The following is a 22,649-nucleotide window of genomic DNA, read 5'->3' as shown; positions in this document are numbered from 1 at the left end:
TCTCATTGTCTCTCTTTTTAAAGTGAGCTTGAGCTTTCTGTAAAGCATCTGTATTTTACTTTCCATTGGATTGTATTGCACTGTGGCAACGATTAGGGATCTTTGTTGAAAGGGTCATGTTCCCTTGGAGTAAAAGCTGAAAATAGCTCCCTCAATTGTATAAATATTAACATGTATTCTGTACCCATTAAGAGTCTTTCATCACAGCAGGGGTAAATTTTATGTCCTAGTAAGTGTTAAATAAATGCTAATTTATTTCCTTTGGTAAATGTAGCTAATCTCTCAAAAGCTAGAATTTTTATTGGCTTCTCATACCAATCTTATTAGATTTATTATAATTTGAGAGAGTAAGGTACTCAAAATCGATGTCAAATGAGTCCAAAAACTCTTACTAGAATAATTCACATTTCTTGAATTGGTCACCAAAGTCTTGCACATTGTGGTGGAATGATACGAACCAGTAAGTTAACTTATACCTCTTCTTGCCATGTGACTATCCTCATTTATACAACATTATGCCCACAGAAGGTAGAGTTTGGGAATATCCATTGACAAGAAAATTACCAAATAAAGTACAATATATAAACCCAACTGAATATTATACAACAACAAAAAGGAATAAAGTAGAGCAACAAAAAACACTATCGATGAATTTTAGACACAAATTTTTTTTCAAGTATCCAAAGACTAGGTCCAGTATGATATAATTTTCACCAATCAGAAAGACAGGAGAATAGAATAGGGGAGAACACATAGATAGACTCAATATTGAAAATGTTCTAGTACATGCATTGGGAAGGGGGTTCTAGAAATCCATTATACTGTTATGTATATACCTTACATGTATATTAAATATTCTTTTTAGGACTTCCCTGGTGGAGCAGTGGTTAAGAATCCGCCTGCCAATGCAGGGAACACGGGTTTGAGCCTTGGTCCAGGAAGATCCCACATGCTGCGGAGCAACCAGGCCCGTGTGCTGCAACTACTGAGCCTGTGCTCTAGAGCCCGCGAGCCACAACTACTGAAGCCCATGCACCTAGAGCCCATGCTCCGCAACAAAAGGAGCCACTGCAATGAGAAGCCCACACACCGCAACAAAGAGTAGCCCCTGCCCGCTGCAACTAGAGAAAGCCTGCAAGAAGTAACGAAGACCCAACGCAACCAAAAATAAATAAATAAATAAATAAATATTCTTTTAAAATGTATATAATGTTATATAAAGAAAAGAAAAGAAAGTATACAAGTAGAAAAAAGACTAAAAAGCATTTCTCCATTAATTCATGCAAGACAAGTCTCTATCAGAGCACTGATTTTATAATATTCAGTATCCCATCTTCTGAATTAAAGTTAGTATTTAAGAGTGGATACCAGGATAGTACTAGATAATGACCACAGAATCAGTTGGGCTCTCTCAGTTTCAGATAGTTCTATCTTTTGATTTATGTGAAGTGCTATTTTAATAACTCAGAATTTTTAAAGGGTAATAATGGAATGAGCACCATGCATGCTACATTGGTCAGCTGCGCAGAACTGCTGTGTAACAAACCACTGCAAAATTCAGTGGCTTAAAAAAGCAATAATTTATTCTCACATTTACAGGTCAACTGGAAAAGCTCTGTTTCAGGCTTCATGTCTGTGAGTTGGTTGTAGGACTCGCTCCATAGGTCTTTTTTTGAGAGGGTGGCAGAGGACCCAAGCTAAAGGGTTACTAGAGTATAGTTTCCTGGCGACAGCAAAAGTACAAGAGGGCAAGCCAAACTGTGCAAGGTTTAAGCCTCTGTTTGTACCACATCTGCTAACATTAGCCAAAGTAAATTATATGGCCAAGCTCAAAGTGAAAAAGTGGAAAGGTGAGCTTGAAAGTGGATTTATAAGACTATTATGGGACCAGTGATTCAGTCTATCACAGAAATTTACTAAGGAGTCAAATAAGGTCCATATTTTACTAGGTGTTTCCTCTATTCAGACCCATTATTCAGCTTCTCTGATATGTTCCATGCCCCAAGATGCTGAATTCTAAGGATGACCTATTTACACTAGGCTTATCCACTGATCAGCTTGAGGAAGGAACTGACCTAGAGGAGATACTGACAGGAAACTAGAGCACAGAAAAAATAAAACTTGGGATATTTCTTCCCTCTTTGTCATTACATCTCTGGCAGTAGCTTTGTCCCTCCTTGACTGTGGTTCTCTTCAAGTGACGGTGCCTGCATTGTTTTAATTGACTCTGGTTATGGTAGCAGCTGCCCATTGTTGTTAGTCTCTGGGTATCTCATCATTCTTTGTTTATTTTCTTAGGCAACAACCCACACCAATTTACATAGTCCTCTTTCAAAGTATTCTCATTTTAACCACCTGAAGTTAGTTCTGTTTCCTTCTAGGATTCTGACTGATACACACGTATGATTAATTTCAGTATGTATAGCAAAGATACGTCCTTAATAATCATAAATCCCTTTTCAAAATGATTTGATAATTTTTGCTAAAGATAAAGAATCAGGCACTCTTAAATTTTTATTATTATTATTATTATGCTACATGCTGACCCTTTTATAATTGTTTGGATACAGCATAGGTTTTAGCTATTTAGCTAGAACTTTCAGATTCCATACCACTTGCTCAATATAATACATGACATACTTTTTTAACTGTAGGAAGTTCTTTACTTTGGTTACATTGCATTCTATGCATTTACTCTGGGTTCACTTTCCTAAACTCTCTTTTTTGGGAGGCCATCTCCTTTCTGTTTTCTTGAGGCTGAATTTGGCTACCTGCCCTTGTCTTTGCAAATTCGAATCTTTCATTTAAGGAAGGGAATTACCACATATCTCAATATTTTTAGCCACAACAGGTGGCAACTCCAATTTTCTCCAAGACCAATGACAATCCAGGGTTACTTCTCAGTGTCTTCTCTGGCTTGGTGCAGACGTTACTCACCCACTGACACATACAGCCTAGTGCCCAGTACCCACCCCACAGTGACAGCTTTATCTTTCATACATCCTATCATAATATTTTTTAACTAAAAACATTAAATCCTGCTATGAGGAATCCCTTATGTATTTTTATTGCCATGTTTCTGTTAGAAAGAGAAGTTTTCTGAAAGCATACTTAAAACAACCTTCCTCTAGGAAAAAAAAGAAACAAAAACTGATTTCCCTTTTCAAACATTCATCTTTGCCACTATCATAATTAGAAGGTGTAGGCTGAAGAGGTGAGTCTACCAAGGTTAGTGATAATTTTGGGTAGGTTGAGGAAAGCATAATGAAAATGGGAAATCAATTTTAAAGAGATAATTAAGCCAAGGCATAAATCATATGGGAAAGAAGGAGATAAAGAAGGTACCAAAGCAAGAATATGAAATCATTCAGTTATTAAACAGAACACTATAAGCCCAGGACAAAAAAAAAAAAAGTGTACCCTATGCAAAACATGTCTGTGATCAGAAGTCAGGGGCATATGGCTAAACTGGATTTGCATGGTTTCAAGATGATATACAGCAATCGAAAGCCAGAAATGGGTTCCAAGGCTTGGAGACAAAACAACCCTATTTCTGTAGTAACCAAGGGAATTAAGAAAAATATATCAGCATTAAACATGTTTGGAAAAGTAAGGAGAACTACAAAGAAGGCTGACTTAAACTACATTACAAGATGATCTTCATTTTTGCTGAAAGGTTAAAAATGACCTGGAAGAGAACAGTACTTATGCTAATAGGGGCCATTTGAGTGCTATTATTCACACATAATCTAATCTGTATATAATTTAGATTCCAATTTGCCTTCAGAATATTGTTTTCTCTAAAATAGCTGCCAGCAAGTATTGTGATGCAGTAGTTATCACTGGTATCACAAAATTATCAGACAAGTCCCCATTATCGATATCTTACTAACAATGATTACTAAAGAAAGTGCCCTAGGAGTTCTGAGTTCATGGTCACTGAAAAAGAAAAACTTCTTGATCTTTTAGTTAATAGTAGCAAAAATTTACCTTCAGATATGTGTTTTCAACATCGGTATTGAGAGAAAAGTTGTTTTCAGTCTGGCCTGACAGGACCCATTGAAGCACAGCTTATTACAATTTCCATTGAACTATAAAAAGTCTCTAGATATTATTTGGAATTTAGAATACTTACAGTCGCTTCCATCTGGTTGCTACAATTTGTTTATTCAAGCACAACTTCTGATTCTTTCACATTCAATCCATTCCCCAGGGTTATAGTCAAAATTCTATTTTGTCTATTTATTGAATCCCAGTCTATCTCCTGATTCTATTCTTCTTTAAAATCTTGTCTATTTTCAAACTACTTGGTTTCACAATTCTTTTTTATTCTTTTTTGCTTTTACACATTAATGATTTTTGCCATGCTGAGGTTCTTTCTTCTTCACAGAGTTTGGGACGTGAAAAATCCTGTAAAAATAACTTTTCTCTTTCCTGCTGTTTTCACTGGCTTTTCTTTAAACCATTATTATTTACATCTCAGGCTTATTTCTAAGTTTCTAAGGTTATATAGCTATTTGTTTTAAATGGAATTTTTCTAGCTTGGAAATTTGAACAATTTTCTACTGATCTCAGAGTTTCCCAGCAGCAGGGATAGTACTTCTGTTTATGGAACAGAAACTTCTCCAGGAATTTTTCCCACCATACATTGAGAGGAGTTCTTGAACTTTGCTTTACCTCTTTTTTAGCATGACTTAGAAGACTAAATACTGAGTTAAGTAATTTGTCCTTAAAATGCATATATGAGGTTTATGGAACCCAAAGTCTAGAAGCAGCCCATCAAGGCAGATCATGATACTGTAGCAATTAGATTTTCCAAGACTTATCTAGTTATGCTTTAAGAAACAAATCAATGGATTTGGAATTTATGTGATTAAAGGAATCTTTTCTTCTTTGAGAGGTGGAGGGGGAACAGGTTTTGTTTTTTCTCACTTTCACAGAAAATTTCTGATATTTAATTCTACCTCTTATCTTCAGATCAAGGTAGAAAAATGTGGGGGAGATCCATATCCAAAGAGGGAGTTAAGTGTCATGGTTTCTAAGTACTCCAGGCATAACAGAGAACATACTACCAGTGGAGAAGGAGAGGTGAGTGGGTTGTTTATGAAAGGCTGTGCATTGAAAAACATTCTCTATTTCCAATATTTTTATTGCCTGCTGGAGTGATCACCATGAGGGCCTATATATTTGTGAGGTTAGTTCTCAGAGTGACCATGAATTCAGGTGTTGGGTTGCTCCGGCAAAAAATAACCCATCCATCACACTTCTACATTTCAAATACAGCACTAATGCCTAGAATTAAACCCTACTACATTATCCAGCTTTAAGTTTAAAGTCTATGGGTTTCAACTACTTTAGAGTATTTTGTCTGGCAGTCAAAGAAAATCCTGTCAGAGAGTGATATTTGCTAGGCTGATGATGAAGGTAGTCCCAAACCCTAGCAGTTCCCAGAATGCTCTTAAGTCATCTTATTAAGACCTTGAAGCAACAGGAATGTGTAAAGCATCGTGTTTGAGGCTTATATTTTCCGTTTATCCTTATAAAAAGGTAATCTTGTTTCTACCCTCTGCAGTGATTCCCAAAAGAATTGGAGGAAGAAGAGTAGGTAGAAATGAGCTTCCTTAATAAGAAATATGAGAATGACTTGAATTAATTTTAAACTACACATGACTCACTTCCCAGATATTTATACACCACTCTGTAAAGTTATACCACCATTTATGGTAATTGTATTAGTTTCCTATTCCTTCTGTAACAAATCACCACAAACTTAGTAGCTTAAAACAATACAAATTTATTATTTTACAGTTCTGAAGGTCGAAAGTCCAAAATCAGCCTCATCTGACTAAAGTCAATGTGTTGGCAGGTTTGTTTATTTCTGGAGTCCCCAGGAGAGGATCCATTCCTTGCCTTTTCCAGCTTGCCTTTTCCATTCCTCATATAAGCCACCCATATTCCTTAGTTCATGGCTCCCTCCAGCAATGGTATCACTGTGACATCTATTTCCATATGATGCCTTTCAAATGTCTACCAGGAAGGATAGAATTAGCGTCCCCTTTATACTCCAACAAAATCCTCTTTAAGCACGCATTACACTAGTTAAGCACTCATTATATTGTCAATATGTATGATAGGTCTTTCTTCTGAAATAAATTCTTCAACATCAGAGACCATGTTTTATTTCTTTCTGAACCACTGGTGCCTAGAAAAAGATCTAAGATACAGTAGGTTCTTAATTAATAAATGTTTATTGATGATCTTATAAAACTGAAATTGGGACAACTTGGAAAGGGAAAACTTCTCCTGGGATCAGTGGCCAGTGAACTTTGGCTTCCCAAGCAGAATTCTATGCATTTTTCATGTTGACATTCTAAGGCAACCCAATTTTTGATGGTTGGAATTGGAAGGGGTATAAGAGAGCAGCTACTGTGATGGAATTTAGAGCTGGAACATCTGCCACCCAGCAGATGGCAAGGAAGACCACACTGCAAATGGGGAGTGGCAAAGATGGCAGAGTAGGAAGACCCTGAGCTCACCTTCTCCCACCAGCACACCAAACTTACAGCTTTTTACAGAGCACATATTGATGAGAACAACCCAAAAACTAGCAGAAAAAATCTTCTACAAATAAAGATATAAAGGAGGAACCACAAGATAGGTGAGAGGGATAGGTAAGAGGTGAGATAGTCAAGACCCACACCCCTGGGTAGGTGACCCACAACAAAGAGGATAATCACAATTGCAGTACCTGAGCCCTACACCAGGCACCACAGTTTGGGGGTCCTGCATCAGGAAGATGAGCCCCAGAACATCTGACTTTGTAGGCCAGTGGAGCTTGCTTTCAAGAAACCTGAAGGACTGTTGGAAATAGAAACTTCACTCTTAAAGGGCTCAAACAAAATCCCACAAATTCCAAGACCCAAGGCATAAGCAGTAATTTGAAAAGAGCCTGGGTCAGACCATCTTGCTAATCATAGACAGACTCACAGAGAGCAGGAGGCAAATAGGACTCACCATGGGGATACAGACACTGGCAGCAGCCATTCTGGGGAGCTCGCTCTACCACGGGGACAGCAGTGCTGGCCAGTGGCATTTTGGAGTGCTCCTTCTAGTTTATTAGTGCCGAAACCCAGCCCCACCCACCAGGAGGTTGGCAACAGTTCTAGGACACCCCCAGGTCAAACAGCTAGTCATGTTGGGAAGCAGCCGCTCCCACCAGAAGTTCAATAGTAGCTGTAGGCTCCTCTGAGCTCCCAGCCACCCTGGGACCCAGCTCTACCCAACAAAGGTCCCAGGACCTGAATCCACCCACCAGTGGGCCAGCCCCAGCCCCAGGACCCTTCAGGCCATAGCCTGGCCCACCAGCAGGCCAACACCTACTCTGAGACCCCTGGGCCCAGCAGCCAGCACCCCTGGGACCCAGCTCTGACCACCAGTGGGCTGGTACTAGCCTCAGGACCCACAGGAGCCCCACAGCCAGCCAAATGGGGACCTGGTACCACCCACCAGCTGCTGGTAGCCTCTGAACTTGGCAGTGCCTGGCAACCAGCTGAACTAGGAGTCAGCCATGCCTACCTATGCACTCACAGTAGTTGATCCTGTCACAACAAAAGGGCCCACACAGCCTACATAGAGGGTACCCCTAGAGCATATAGCTCTGGTGAACAGAGGTGAGTGTGCTGCTGGGCCCCATGAGAAATCTTCTACATAAGGCCACTTCTTCAAGACTGGGAAATATAACCAACCTATCTAATACATAGAAAGAACAACAGAATCAGGCAAAATGAGGTGACAGCAGAATATTTTCAAAACAAAGGAACAAGATAAAACCCAAGAAAAGCTAAATGAAGGGAGACAAACAATCTACCCAACAAAGAGTTCAAGGTAATGATCATAGAGATGCTCAACTAACTCAAGAGAAGAATGGATGAACAAAGTAAGAATGTCAACAAGGAGTTAGAAAATATAAAGAAGAACCAAAAGAAGCTGAAGAATATAATAACAAACAAAAAGTATATTAGGAGGAATCAAAGCAGATTAGATGATACAGAAGAATGGAACAGTTAACTGGAAGACAGAGTAGTAGAAATTGCTCAGTCTGAACAGAAAAAAGACAAAAGAATTTTTAAAAATGAGAACAGTTTAAGAAACCTCTGGAATGACATCAAGCTTACCAACATTTGAATTATAAGGGTCCCAGAAGGAGAAGAGAGAGAGACAGGGGCAGAGAACATACTGAAAAATACAATAGCTGAAAACTTTCTTAACCTGGGAAAGGAAACAGACATCCAGATCCATGAAGTACAAAGAGTCTCAAACAAGATCAACCCAAAGAGGTCCACACCAAGACACTTTGTAAATAAAATGGCAAAATTTAAAGATAAAGAAAGAATATAAAAAGCAGCAAGGGAGGGACTTCCCTAGTGGTCCAGTGTTTAAGACTCTGTGCTTCCAATGCAGGGGGCCCAGGTTTGATCCTTTGTCAGGTAGCTAGATCCCACCTGCCACAACTAAGAGCCTGCATGCTGCAATTAAAAGAGCCCACATGCTGCAACTAAAGATCCTGCATGCTGCAACTAAGACCTGGTGTGGCTAAATAAATAAATGAATAATTTTTAAAAAACAGCAAGGGAACTGTGTACAAGGGAACTCCTATAAGGCTGTGAGCTGACTTCTCAGCAGGAACTTTGCAGGCCAGAAGGGCATGCCACAATATATTTAAAGTGATTTAAAAACAACAAAAACAACAACCAAAAACCCTACAACCAAGAATACCCTACCCATAAGGCTATCATTCAGATTTAAAGGGGGCATAAAGTGTTTTACAAAAAGACAAAAGCTAAGTTCAGCACTCCTAAACTGACTTTATAAGAAATTTTAAAGAGACTTCTCTAAGCAGAAAAGACTACAACTACAAACAGGAAAAATATGACAGGAAAAGTCCCATCAGTAAAGGCAAATATACAGCAAAGGTAGTAGCTTAACTAAGCAAGAGAAATGTTAAAAGGCAACAGTAGTATAATCATCTATATCCACAATGAGTAAAGACAACACTAAACAAAAGATATAAATTGTGATGCCCAAAACATTAACCTGGGAGAGGAGTAACAGTGCATTTGAACTTAAGAGATCATAAACTTAAAATAATCATATATATATGTTGTTATATATAAACCTCATGGTAACCACAAACCACAACCTATATTAACAAAGAAAAAGAGAAAGAAATCTAAACATAACACTAAAGATATTCATCAAATCACAAAGTAAGAAATCAAAAGAAGAAAAGGAATGCAAACAACTACAAAACAACCTGAAAACAATTAACAAAATGGAAATAAGTTCTTACAATCAATAATTACTTTAAATGTAAGTGGCTTAAAAGCATCAAACAAAAGACATAGACTGGCTAAATAGATTTAAAAAAAAAAGAGAGAGACCTTTGGGACTACCCTGGCAGTCCAGTGGTTAAGACTCTGTGCTCCACTGCAGGGGGTGCAGGTTTCATCCCTCATCGGGGAACTAAGATCCTGCATGCTGTGCATTGCAGCCAAAAAAAAAAAAAACCAAAAAAAGACCCATCTCTATGCTGCCTGCTGCGTACAAGAGACTCACTTCAGATCTAAAGACACAAAGACTGAAAGTGAGGGGATGAAAAATGGTATTGCATGTAAATAGAAACAACAGAAAATCTAGGGTAGCAATAATTATATCAAACAAAATAGACTTTAAAACAAAAAGACTGTAACAAGAGACAAAGAAGCATATTACATAAGGATAAAGGGATCTATCCAACAAGAAAATATAACAATTGTAAATATATATGTGCCCAACATAGGAACATCTAAATACATAAAGCAAATATTAACAAACAAAAAGAGAAATTGACAGTAACACAATCATAGTACGGTACCTAACACCCCACTTACATCAATGGACAGGTCAACCAGTCAGAAAATCAATTAAAAAATACTGGTCTTAAACAGCATATTAGATCAGATAGACTTAATAAATATATATAGATTATCAGTCCAAAAGCAGTAGAATACACATTCTTTACAACTGCACATGGAACATTCTACAAGATAGATCATATGCTAGGCCACAAATCAATTCTCCGTAAATTATTTTTTCCACATCTTTATTGGAGTATAAATGCTTTACAATGTTCTGTTAGTTTCTGCTGTACAACAAAGTGAATCAGCTATATGTATACATATATCCCCATATCCCCCCCTTCTTGAGCCTCCCTCCAACCCTCCCTATCCCATCCCTCTAGGTCATCACAAAGCACCAAGCTGATCTCCCTGTGCTATTCAGCAGCTTCCCATTAGCCATCCATTTTACATTTGGTAGTGTATATATGTCAATGCTACTCTCTCACTTCATCCCAGCTTCCCCTTTCCCCTGTGCCCTCAAGTCTGTTCTCTACATCTGCGTCTTTATTCCTGCCCTGCCACTAGGTTCATCAGTACTGCTTTTTAAAATTCCATATATATGCATTAGCATACAGTATTTGTTTTTATCTTTCTGACTTACTTCACTCTGTGTGACATATTCTAGGTCCATCCACCTCACTACAAATAACTCAATTTCATTCCTTTCTATGGCTGAGTAATATTCCATTGTATATATGTGCCACATCTTCTTTATCCATTCATCTATCGATGGACACTTAGGTTGCTTCCAAGTCCTGACTATTGTAAATAGTGCTGCAGTGAACATTTTGGTACATGACTCTTTTTGAATTATGGTTTTCTCAGGGTATATGCCCAGTAGTGGGATAGCTGGGTCATATGGAAGTTCTATTTTTAGTTTTTTAAGGAACCTCCATACTGTTCTCCATAGTGGCTGTATCAATTTACATTCCCACCAACAGTGCAAGAGGGTGCCCTTTTCTCCACACCCTCTCCAGCATTTATTGCTTGTAGATTTTTTTGATCAGGGCCATTCTGATCAGTGTGAGGTGATACCTCATTGTAGTTTTGATTTGCATTTCTCTGATGATAAGTGATGTTGAGCATCCTTTCATGTGTTTGTTGGCAATGTATATATCTTCTTTGGAGAAATGTCTATTTAAGTCTTCTGCCCATTTTTGGATTGGATTGTTTGTTTTTTTGATATTGAGCTGCATGAGCTGCTTATATATTTTGGAGATTAATCCTTTGTCAGTTGCTTTGCTTGCAAATATATTCTCCCATTCTGAGGGTTGTCTTTTTGTCTTGTTTATGGTTTCCTTTGCTGTGCAAAAGCTTTTACGTTTCATTAGGTCCCATTTGTTTATTTTTATTTCCATTTCTCTAGAAGGTGGGTCAAAAAGGATCTTGCTGTGATTTATGTCATAGAGTGTTCTGCCTATGTTTTCCTCTAAGAGTTTTATAATGTCTGGACTTACATTTATGTCTTTAATCCATTTTGAGTTTATTTTTTCATATGGTGTTAGGGAGTGTTCTAATTTTGTTCTTTTACATGTAGCTGTCCAGTTTTCCCAGCACCACTTATTGAAGAGGTTGTCTTTTCTCCATTGTATATTCTTGCTTCCTTTATCAAAGATAAGGTGGGGGCGTGACATTTGAGAGTGGGGCAGGGCCTACGCTCAGGACTGGAAAAGACTTTGGTGGTGGGGCCTAGGTGGGGTGATGTTCAAGCATGGGGCGGGGCCTCTCCTTAGGACCTGCATGGAAGGGGAGAGGCAGCATGTCCAAGGAGGTTCTCTGGAGTTTGGAGTTCCTGAGTTTGGAGGTAGGGCCCTGGGTGAGTGTGTGTGTGTGGGGGTTTAGGCCCAGCATGTTAGAGGGGGTCTCAGCGGGGTTCTCTGAGTGTGAGGTAGGGCCCTGGGTGGGGCTGTAGGGGCAGGGATTGGGCTCTGTGCAGCAGGAGGGACACTCTGAGGGCAGAGGATTAAGCCCATAAGCCCAACAGGCTCCCCGGTGCCTAAGTGGGTGAAGAAGTGCTGGCCACATTCCCGTCTGTTCCTCCACACTCCCCTCCCAGGGTCTCCCCCATCCATGCTGGACCCCTAACCATGGGTGAGTCCCGCTGGGTGCAGGAACTCCTCCCCTCCCTCAGCCACCCCTCAGGGGTGCTGGTCCCTGAGGTCTGGCCTTTACTTTTGCTCCCCCTTCCCTCCTTCCCACTCCCTCAGGACCTGTACAGCTGGAGGGGGCCTCGGTGGGCAGAGGATGAGGCCCAGGATCTCAGAAGGCTTCTGAGGGCCCAAGTGGGCAGGGGAAACCTGGCCACACTCCCTTTTGATCCTCTGCCTTCCCAATGGTTCCTCAATTTCCCCCTTCGGGCATGAGATCCCTTCCCCTCCCCCAGCCACACCTCAAGGGCATCAGTCCCATCCCACCTCCACTCCTCCTCCCCCTACACTCCCCCCATGCCCCATGTCCTACTCAGTCACTGGAGGTTCCTCCATCCCCTTAGGTGCCCATGGTCCCCCACCAGTGCCTGGTAGGTGCCCTAGTTGTGCAGAGATGCAAATTCCACATCCTCCTAGTCTGCCATCTTGACTCCACCCCTCAGTAAATTTAAGAAAACTGAAATCATATCAAGCATCTTTTCCAACCACAATGCTATGAGACTACAAATCAACCACAAGAAGAAAAAACTGCCCAAAACACAAACATATGGAGGCTAAACACTACACCCCTAAACAACAATGGGTCATTGAAGAAATTAAAAAGGGAAATGAAAAATACCTGGAGACAAATGAAAATGAAAACACAACAATCCAAAATCTATGGTATACAGGAAAAGTAGTTCTAAGAGGAAAGCTCATAGTGATACAAGACTCTCTCAGGAAACAAGAAAATGTCAAAAACAAAAAACAAAAAACAAAAAACAAAACTAACCTTGTACTTAAAGGAACTAGAAAAATAAGAATGAACAAATTCCAAAGTAAGTAGAAGAAATAATAAAGATCAGAACAGAAATAAATGAAATAGAGACTGAAAAATATATGAAATAGAAAAAAGTCAATGAAACTAAGAGCTGGTTCTTTGAAAAGATAAAGTTGATAAACGTTTAGCCAGGCTCATTAGGAAAAAAAAGAGAGAGAGGGCAAAAATCAGTAAAACAGAAATGAAAAAGGAAAACTTACAACAAAAACCACAGAAATATGAAGGCTCATAAGAGATTACTACAAACAATTATACGCCAATAAAATGGAAAACCTAGAAATGGACAAATTCCTAGAAATGTACAATCTGCCAAGACTGAATCAGGAAGAAATACAAAATATAAACAGAACAATACCAGTAATGAAATTAAATCAGTTATTTAAAAAAATTCCCAATGAGGAAAATTCTGGGGCCAGATAACTTTACAGGTGAATTCTAACAAACACTTGGAGAAGAGTTAACACATATCCTTCACAAACTATTCCAAAAAAATTAAAGAGAAAGGAACACTTTCAAATTCATTTTATAAGGCCAGCATCGCGCTGATACCAAAACTGACAAAGACATCACAAGAAAAGAAAATTATAGGCCAATACCACTGGTGAACAAAAATCCTCAACAAAATGTTAGCAAACCAATTCAACAACACATTAAAGGGGTCACAAACAATGATCAAGTGAGATTTGTCCCAGGGATGCAAGGATTTTTCAATATCCATAAATCAATCAATGTGATATACTGAACAACTGAAGAATAAAAATCATATGATCATCTCAATAGATACAAAAAACGTTTTGTCAAAATTCAACATCCATTTAGGATAAAAACTCTCCACAAAGTGGGTATAGAGGGAACATACCTCAACATAATAAAAGCAACATATGGTAAGCACACAGCTAACATCATACTCAATGGTGAAAAGCTGAAAGTATTTTCTCTAAGATCAGGAACAAGACAAGGATGCCTACCCTCATCATTTTTATTCAACATAGTATTAGAAGTCCTAGCCACAGCAATCAGACTAGAAAAAGAAATAAAAGAAATCAAATTTGGAAAGGGAGAAGTAAAACTGTCACTGTTTGCAGATGACATGATACTATATATAGAAAATCCTAAAGACTCCACCTAGACACAAATAGAATTCAACAATGAATTTGGTAAAGGTGCAGGATAAAAAATTAATATATAAAAATTTGTTGCACTTCTGTACACTAACAATGAACTCTCAGAAAGAGAAAATAAGAAAATAATCCCATTTACCATTGCATCCAAAAGAATAAAATACTTAGGAATTATCCTAACTAAGGAGGCAAGACCTGTACTTGTAAAACTGCAAGACACTGATGAATGGAATTGAAGACAACCTCAAAAAATATGCTCATGGATTGAAAGAATTAACATTGTTAAAATGACCATACTACCTAAGGCAATCTACAGATTCAATGCAATCCCTATCAAAATACCAATGGCCTTTTTCACAGAGCCAGAACAAATAATTCTAAAATTTGTATGGAAACACAAAAGACCCCAAATAGCCAAAACAATCTTGAGAAAGAAGAACAAGAGGAGGTATCATGCTCCCTGATTTCAAGTTATACTATAAAGCTACAGTAATCAAAACAGTATGGTACCAGCGCAAAAATAGAGAAACAGATCAATGGTACAGAATAGACAACCCAGAAATAAGCCCATACTTATACAGTCAATCAATCTACAACAAAGGAGGCAAGAATATAGAATGGGGAAAAGACAGCCTCTTCAATAAATGGTGTTGGGAAAACTGAACAGCTACATGCAAAAAATCAAACTAAACTACTTTCACACCATATACAAAAATAAACTCAAAATGGATTAAAGACCTAAATGTAAGACTGACATAACTTCTAGAGGAAAACAGTCAGTATGTTCCTTGACATCAGTTTTAACAATACTTTTTGGAGATTTCTCCTTGGGCAAGGGGGAAAAAAGCAAAATTAAACAAATGGGACTAAATCAAACTAAAAAGATTTTGCATAGCAAAGGAAACTATCAACAAAATGAAAAGACCACCTACTGAATAGAAGAAGATATTTACAAATGATATATTCAAAATATACAAAGAATCATACAACTCAACAGCAACAAAAATAATTTAAAAATGGGCAAAGTACCTAAATAGACATTTTTCCAAAGAAGACATACAGATGGACAACAGGCACATGAAAAGATGTTCAACAGCACTGTCAGGGAAATGCAAATCAAAACCACAATGAGATATCACCTCATACCTGTTAGAATGGCTATCATCAAATAGATAACAAATAACACACATTGGTGAAGATGTGGAGAAAAGGGAACCCTCATGCACTGTTGATGGGAATATAAATTGGTGCAGCCGCTATGGAAAACAGTATGGAGGTTCTCAAAAAATTAAAAATAGAATTACTGTAATATCCAGCAATTTCACTCCTGAATATTTATCAAAGAAAACAAAAACAATAATTCAAAAAATACATGCACCCCTATGTTCATTGCAGCATTACAATAGCCAAGATATGGAACCAACCTAAGTGCCCATCAATAGATGAATTGATAAAAGATATGGTGTGTGTTTGTGTGTGTATATATAATGTAATATTACTCAGCCACAAAAAAGAATAAAATCTTGCCATTTGCAACAACATGGAATGGCCTACAGGGTATTATGCTAAGTGAAATAAGTCAGACAGAGAAAGACAAATACTGTATGATTTCATTTATCTGTGGAATCTAAAAAATAAAACAAAGAACAAACATGACAAAGCAGAAACAGTGTCATAGATACAGAGAATAAACAGGTGGTCACCAGAGGGGAGGAGCATGTGGAGATGAGAGAAATAGGTGACGGATATTAAAAGATACAAAATTTTAGCTACAAAATTAATGTCACAAGTGTGTATAGCATGAGGAATATAGTAAATAATAATGTGATAGCTAAAACAAACAAACAAATTCACACTAAAATTGTGTACATCTGTCAGATATTTTATAGCTTTCTGTGAAGGAAAGGTAAATGCCATGAAGGATCAGTTCAAATTTTCTAGGGAGGAAGGTGTCATCTATTTTAAGTTACACGGATTTTCATGCTTCAAGATAAATGAAATTATACTTCCATAATCCAACCTATCGAAGAATAAATGAAATACAACAGACATCTAACTAGCCATCTACCTTTGTCTCACTTATAATTCCATCCATTAACCAAAAATAATTGCAATAAAAGTATTTCTGTATTTAATTCTTAACAAGTAGACCAAATACAGGACATTTTATTTGATTAGACGTGAAGTCAGTGAATGCCAGTGAAATATGATTTTTATATATAGCTAGAGAGTTGTATATTAATCTTTAGGTTGTTTTATCCTAGCATCTTTCTAAAAGAAAGAAGCAACAAAGAAGTATCACATACATGAACACCATTGAGCATCTGTCATAAAAATGTAACTGCCAGTGATAGTTCAAGGAATGATATCTGTCTGCATAGTAAATCCTGGAATCTCCAGAGAATTAAAGCAACACAGATAATAGGTTCTAGCAGTCATTTTGGAACTATCTCCATGATGTAATTGCCTCTTAATTATAACTGGATTATAGCATTTTTCTTTAGTTTGGAAAATGCTTCATTGGATCGTTCATGCAAGAAAAACTAAGTGACAAGCTGCATTTTGACATTTATTCAGAATTCTCAGCTCAGATTTATGGGATGTGGGAGTTAGTAAAAGAAAAGAGCTTGTCAAACTCTACTGCACTTTGATGAAGTCAGGAGAAAGTGGAAATTTATCTCTGTCTCTTCGATCTTTTTCTCCCATCCAAGTCAAAATACCACATCTATTAAACTAAGGAAACCTTGTCATTTCTTTAGTAATTCACTCAGTTTGAAACTTAACAGAAAATCTTGACATAACATACTTTAGTTTTATGTCTACAATTCTCTCCTGGGAACAATTTTATTTAATCAAAATTCATCCATAAGTTGGCCTCAGAATTAGAAAGATTGATTGCCAATTGGTAACACATAGAAAATGTTAAGTCTGCTTTTTTAATGAATTAACCTTGATGTGGGGCAGCAATATAGAATAGTCAGGAAGAATATAATTTTTAAAAACAGACAAGTATACTATCTTGGACAATTAAAAATCTGTTTACACCGTGCTTGTTTTTCACACCTGAAAATAGAGAAGGTAATTGTATAAGCTCGTAAGTTATTCGCCCACCTCTTATTTAGGATACTTAGGGTTTCCTGCACCATGATAGTTCCAAAACAAACCAAGCCCACAAGTATCACTAAAGTTGACTTCTATTTGTTTTTCCTCTTCAAGCATTTTATTCCATTAAGCAAAATGTCATTAATCACTTATTCTGTCTTTAAACTTGTGCTTTATTTATTTCAGAATTTACAAAACAGTAGATTCTTAGTTCTTAGAACATAATTCTGTTTTTGGCAATGACATCAATTACAGTTTGCAGGTGAATGTGAAAGTTTCTCTCTATGGAAACATAATAGCCTACATATAATTACCTGGAAAATAAAAATATTAAAATTAGTTTAATTGGCTAAATATATTTACAGGAGATAGGTATCTATTTATTCTGTAAGGAATATATAACACAGAGAAAATGACCAAAAATAAAAACATTAAAGAAAAATTATTGTCAGCACTAAATAATGAAGAAACTACTTCTCCTTTTTAAATCCATAAGGGTCTAGCAAATCCCAAGTAGCAGAAGTCTTTCCAGGGTACAGTTCATTTACAGTTAGAGTAATCTGTTGTCTCAGCATTGTATGAAACTGTCCAAGAGCAATTAAGAATAGAAACAAGGGTCCAACAAGAAATAAAGTAGCGAAAAACTTGGAGGAATATTGCTAAAAAGACTGAGAAAGTTTCCATTATTGCTGCAGTAAGTGACCAGTGGGTCATATATTAATTCATAACAAATACTTTTGATTTTCTACAATTTGCCCAGTCACTATATTAATTGCTGTACTTGTAATAGTGAGCAGAAATTTATGTAGTTCTGTGAATAGATGGCCTATGTGAGTTTTAAAAAGTTAAAGACTTTGGATTAACAGATACACACTACTATATATATAAAATATAAACAACAGGACTTACGGTGTAGCACAGGGAACTATATTCAATATCTTATAATAACCGATAATGGAAAATAATCTGAAAAAGAATATATATTGATATATATGTATAACTGAATCACTTTGCTGTACACCTGAAACTAACACAACTTTGTAAATCAACTATACTTCAATTCTTTTAAAAAAAACTCAAAAAAAAAAGAAATGAGAGCAAAAATAAGAAATAAAATATACTAAAAAGTTAAAGTGGACAAGAGCACCAAGAGTGAAGTATGTGGTGGTATAAGAGGGTGCTATGGTTTCACTATGCACAGCCTCCTAGATCATTTAAGGAGGACTTGTTCTGTACCCTAAGAGCAATTGGAAGTAATCAGTGTGTTTTAACCAAGAATATGAAACACAATCACATTTGCAGTTTGAAAATATCACTCAAGATCTGATGAGAGAGCTCACAGTAGATTTAGGGAGCACCATTAAGAAGCTACTGCACTATTGCAGAAAAGACTAGAGCTTAAAGGCAACCATGGAGAAAAAGACAAGCCTATATATTCAAGGGATACTTAAGAGATCAAAATTGATAGTGCTTAGTGAGAAATGGGACAAAGAGGATGAGGGAGAGGAAAGTGTCTAGGATGATTAGATAAATGGATCCATACCATTAACTGATATAAGAGACAGTGGAAGAAGATGGAGACTGTGAATTCATGATTGGATGTCTTTCAGTTGAGATACATTTGAGACATCCAGATGGAGATGTCAAGTAGAGAGTTAGATCGAAACAACACTTGCACATGTTATCAAATCAAGTAATACAGAAGACCTTATGGTGGAAAGTAATAGTTTTCAATTTTATTCTTTCACTCTCCTCAAATAATTTCTTCTAAAGATTTCAGGTTGTTGTTATTGTTGTTAATTAATTCTGGTATTTAACCCATAACTCCAGAAAATTAGCTCATATTTCTTTTCCTTGATGTATTAATTTCAGTTACTATCTACTTGCAACTGAGATAAGAGAAAACACTTTTCTCATCTCAAAGATGATATTTATATTTTTACTTTCCCAAACTCTTACTAGAGACATATTGGTGATTAAAGATGACAATTTTGTGATTTAACTATTTGTATTTATACCTCTGCCCAAATTGTTGCCGAGTTTAATCTGTTATAATTAATTATGTGTTATGAGTTTAGCTTTCCTAAGTTCCTCTTCTTACTACCTTCTACAGTTCCTATATGAAAAGAACTATTTCAGGAGTAATGAAAGTGTATTACCTGAATGGACAGGCTACAAATGCATTTGCAGTTTTCAATGATAAGAATTTGGGGATGTGATCATATTGCTAGATAAAGATCTGAGGAATGTGCACAATCAAGGAAGATATATTTTTAATATCTACAGAAGGTATAGCCCTCCTATAGAGAAAAAAAATTAAATACAGAATTCCACTAAAAAAACACACATATAAAGTTGAAAGTGATGATAAAACAATAACATTTTGGTATGAATTATCAAATTCATTCATTCATTCAACAAATTTATATAAACCAGAGGTTATTCTAGATGCTAGAGTTATGATTTTAATGAATTGTTGAGAGAGTAAACAAATGTATGTATTGCCTTTTCAATAATTCTGCTTTCTATATTCTCTTAAGTATCACTATCTTTACATATAATACTCTCTCAGAACACTGAAGCTTTCCCCCTATAAACTATAATTTTATAATAATTATATTAACCATTATTGGGAAAGATTCAGCACGAATGATGAAAGAAAATAAATCATTCTCCCTTATTACATTTAGTATCAGGGAATATACTCAATCCTCAGTACTTAGGTTTTATGTGTTCTAACTAGTTACAGTGTTTACATTTTACTTGATCTATATTGGTCATATATGAAACTTTTATATTAATATTACTAATAATACCTGTACTGAAAACTATGGTCTACATTTTGTATTATGTATTATCTCATACTTTGACTAGATTATACTGCATTAATTAGTAATCCCCAAATCTTAGTGGTTTAAACCAACAAAAAATTATTTCTTGCTCTTTGTATTGATACATGTATGCTATTGTTTAGTTAGGGGCTCTGTTGACATTACCCTGACACTTAAAACCAGACTGACGGAGGAGACACTACCTGGAACATTGAGTGTGGCAGTTGACACACAAGCTCTTAAAGCTTTTACATGGAAGTGTCAAACATCACTTCTACTTATTGACCAAAGCAAGACATAACTCTCAGCTAAACGCCAGGGGACTGGGAAGTACAATCCCATCATGTGTCATGGAAGAGAATTGGAATTATTTGGTTGTCAGCATTACTAAGAATTCCAAATTGGATCTTTACTATTCCCATTTTGTAGATTAAAATATATGTTTGAGAAAGTTGGTAAATTTTTCAGGGTCATGTAATATTCATAAAATAGTGAACTATGTTATAGCAAGATTATTTCAGCAAAAAAGCTGCTACCTTGTAGTAAAATAGTATGGATAAAACTCAGTTTTTAAGGGAAATTATTATGAAATCATTGTTATTTTCACATGTAAATATTCTGCTGTCTACATTTTAAAGGGTTGTGGGGGTTTTTTGTAATTACTATAGGATATTTTAACCTTGGAGCAATATAACTTGTCATTCTACCATCATGTCCACAAGATAATAGCCATTAAATTAATTTTGGCTCCTTTGAGTAATGTATAAGAATTTCCATTGGCATAGGAATAAATTTTAATGTATTTTGATTAGTTATAAAGAATTATAAAATACTGTGCTTTAAAAATATATATTTATATAAATACATACATATAAATATGTTTACATATAATATCTGTTAGTGTGTAACTATTTGGAGTGTCTTAGATAAAATCCATTTGAATGCAAAGGAAAATGTTAAACTGTTGAGGTCCATTTTTAGCATTATGATTCTATGAAAACATTTACCTTTCAACTATTTTTAGCATTTAAAATAGAAATAAACCAGATAGATGTAATTTGATGAAACTGAACAGCATGCAATATATACTATCTAACTTTTAAATATAAATAACAGAAATCATCACCAATAATCATGCAGTTGTCTATCTGTTCTGGTGATTTATCTGCCCATTGCTCCATCACAGTGTATTCCTCATTCTGTCAGAAGACAAAGCATTACTATAAATAAAGAAATATATAAGTCTAATAGGTAATCAGAATAAGTAATAATGTAAATAATAATATGGACATGTTACAATAAGACATTTTTCTTTAAATGCTTCACCATTTGATTATAAGTGCAGAGAAAGAGAGAGATTATGGGTGCACAAAAACATGTATAAGAAAAATAAGAAATGGATTTTGTCTTCAAGAAGCTAAAATTCCATAAATAGGGAAATGCAATTCATTCACAAGAATAAACTAGATAACACTGAATTGATAAAATGTGTGGTAGCGCTTTCAAAAGTCAGAAAGAGCGGTTCAGAGAATGAGGGAAGATCCATATCATTATAATAGCTGCTTCTCTGTCTTGGAGCTTAGTGACTATTAGCTTTTGGGATAAGTGGCTGACTCAGCACTTAGACTCTAAGAACAGATTTTCATGTCTTCATTTCAATAAAAAATAGAAAATGTTTACATTTCTTATCGAAGTGTTTGTTACTTTAAAAATCATTTCAAATATGAAAAATCTGGAAATAAATGTTAGAAAAGTTAAAATTCTACATTTTAGTAGTGAAAACTGTAAATGGAATGTATGACCAGCAACATGACTTCATTCACCTTCGTTAAGAGAATATGAACTGAACTGGAAAGTATCACCTAATCCCCAGGCACCTGACATCCCTACAACTCAGGTAACCCACAAAGAAAAGCTGAACTTTCACAATGATATGGCTGATTACTCTGATCCAAGACAGCAATTATTGAAATGGTAATTTCTGGTTATTACCCACTGACACAAGTTTTGAATACATAATGTATTAGAAAGAGATACTTGAGGATAATTATCTATCTGCTAAGCCATAAAATCCCATCAAGCTTAATTTAGAGAGTGTGATTTTGAATCAGTGATGAGCTATTATATTTAATCACTCTATTAAGCAATTTTAGCAATTTTTGCAACTATTTATATGATTAGTCAAAATGGCATTATTTATATTCTAATTACATGGAATTTGTTACCTTTAAGATACAAAAAACAAACAAAAATAAAACCAAAGAACTTTTTAAAAACACAATTGATTAGAATGCTCTACTGTGTATTCCTTCCAAGATAAGCATATCTTCTCTTTCTTTCATTATTATATGGAATTCCAATAAAAATAAAATCAAATGCACTAGGGAGATATCAAAAAAAGTATTCACTGTAAAAAGCCATCAGTCCTTTGTTTCTAGTGATGTTCTCCACAACCTGTAAGTCATGAATTGATTCAATCTTGAATTGAGTCACAGAATCTTAAATATTTCATCATTAAGCTTAGCAGAGAATGGCATTCTTCAACTCCAGAACTAGGATGCCCTCAAGGAAAACAGAACAGTGGACTTTTGTAAAGGTTGTGTATGTATATTTTGCACATGGCAGTAATGTTAGGACTACAGATGTGAAAGAAGAAATATAAACTGTATACTTTCTTATTTGTTATAAAC

Source organism: Mesoplodon mirus (assembly GCF_964341445.2).
Source record: "Mesoplodon mirus genome assembly, chromosome: 11".
In the NCBI taxonomy this organism is placed as follows: Eukaryota; Metazoa; Chordata; class Mammalia; order Artiodactyla; family Ziphiidae; genus Mesoplodon; species Mesoplodon mirus.
Note: the sequence above shows the minus strand (reverse complement) of the source record.